We start from the raw sequence: 2,116 nt of genomic DNA, 5'->3' as shown, positions 1-2,116 counted from the left end.
CCCCCCCCACCTGGATCCCGGGGAGTCGTAATCACACACATATACCCCCGCACACTCTCATCCCCACACTCCCCCAACTACTTCTGGGGTTTACACAGGTGCCTTCTCAGTCAACATTCAACCACACTTGTTCAACATCTTACACAACCCCAGCTCCTTCACCCAGACCCCCATCCACACTCACTCTCACACGCTCCCCACAGAGTCGAGGGCCCACTGACTTTCCAAGGGCCTGATGAAATTTCGAGAACAGAAAGAAAACAAATAGGGTGAAGAAAGGAAGAGTGAGAGAAGTTGAAAATCCAGACATAATTAAAGAGCCTCTCAATGTAATACCTTATAAACTAACCTCCTGCCACTAAAGTAAACTTTTAAGTAGTTACATCTGTGGAGTGGGGGTGGCTTTTAATGACTGCTATGAATAAAGATGGAGCCACCAAGTATCTGTGTCTGGGGCCCTGTGTGAAGGAAGGAGAGCCCAAACCAAGAAGTGTGACTTATCTCATGTCCCGATGAAGTTCCTCAGGAAAAGAAGCATGTCGTTAGGAGTTGCTGCTTTGCACCTTTGAAGGGAAGGGAGCATCCTTTGGCTAACAGACCTGGCCGGCTCTGCTCTCCGCCTTCTCTCTTACATCTAGACGGTGCTCGGCACATCGCATGGCACACAATCTGCGCTCAGTAAATGTTTGTTGAGCGGAGGAAATGGTAACCCCCCCAATTATGGCATCAGAGTAGGCCCCACCCTCTACCACCTGTCCCCTCTTAAACCCCACCCACCTCAGATCAGCCGCCAAGCCCAGCCCCTCTTCTCCACTACCACACAGGGGGACGGAAAAGCCCAAGGGGATGGGGACCTTTTAACCCGGGGTCCCCCACACAGCTGGGGTTCGATGACCATGAGTTATTGTTTTTATCGAGCATCTAAAACATACATGGAGTTCCACACTTAATCCTCCCAACAGCCTTGCCCGCTAAGTCTAAATAATCATACCCATTTTACAGTTGAGGAACTAAAAGCTCAGAGTGGCCTGCACAAGGCCACGTGGTCAGGAAGGAACTAAGCTGGGCTCCAGGGCAGGTCTTTCATGTTCAAGAAGGCTGGAAAAATGGCCTCTTGTGAGCAATCGAATCAGTTATCGTGACACTCCAGGCACCTATTACCCCCTGAATGTCTTCAAGCTCCCTGTAGCCCTTGTGGAGCCCACCTGTGGCTCCCCTCATCAGACCGTGCCTTCATTTTCTAAAATATAGAGTAATAATCGCTTCCTCGCCTGGGATCCTAGCTCACCTCCACCTCCCAGCTGTAAAACCTGAGACGACTTACAAACTGCTGGGCCTCAGTTTCCTCAACTGTAGAATGGATCCACTGGATGGTTGGAAGGATTAAATGAGTTAATCATACACACATTAAAGCAATTAAAAGAGTGCCTTCACAAAAGGTCTGGAAGGGTCATCATTACAGGGTCGTAGAAGAATTCAGTGTGGTAATGAGAACATGTAAACTTTGCTCGGTGTAACGTATGCTGAGCGGTAAACACTCGTCAAGTTAAGCTATTGCAATTCCTTCTCCTCCTCTTCCTATTAGTATTTTACCCAAATGAAAAGAATGAACACCACCGTATCGTCCAATGGTTGTCTCTGGATAAAAAATTTCTAGGATGATTTTAAAAATTTAATAGACTATTTTTTTTTAATTGAAGAAATGATTTTAATTAATTTTTCCCCGTCTACCTCCTCCCACCCTGCTCCCCTCTGGTAACCACTGGTCTATTGTCCATGTCCATGAGTCTGTTTGTCTGTCTTGTTCATTTGTTGCTTTTAGGTTTATATCCCACATATAAGTGATATCATGTACTTTTCAACTTTTTCTGTCTGGCTTACTTCGCTTAGTATGTTGTTGCAAAGGGCAGTATTTCATCTCTTCTTATGGCCGAGTCATATTCCATTGTATGTATGTACCACAGCTTCTTTAGCCAATCAACTTAGGTTGTTTCCATGTCCTGGCCACTGTGAATAATGTTGCTATGAACATCGGTGTGCAAATATCTTTTCGGATATGAGTTTTCAAGTCTTTGGGAGTAAATACCCAGTAGAGGGATTGCTGGATCATATGGTA

This window comes from Pteropus vampyrus, unplaced genomic scaffold (assembly GCF_000151845.1).
Source record: "Pteropus vampyrus isolate Shadow unplaced genomic scaffold, Pvam_2.0 Scaffold117, whole genome shotgun sequence".
NCBI classification, from domain to species: Eukaryota; Metazoa; Chordata; class Mammalia; order Chiroptera; family Pteropodidae; genus Pteropus; species Pteropus vampyrus.
This window is presented reverse-complemented; position numbering follows the sequence as displayed.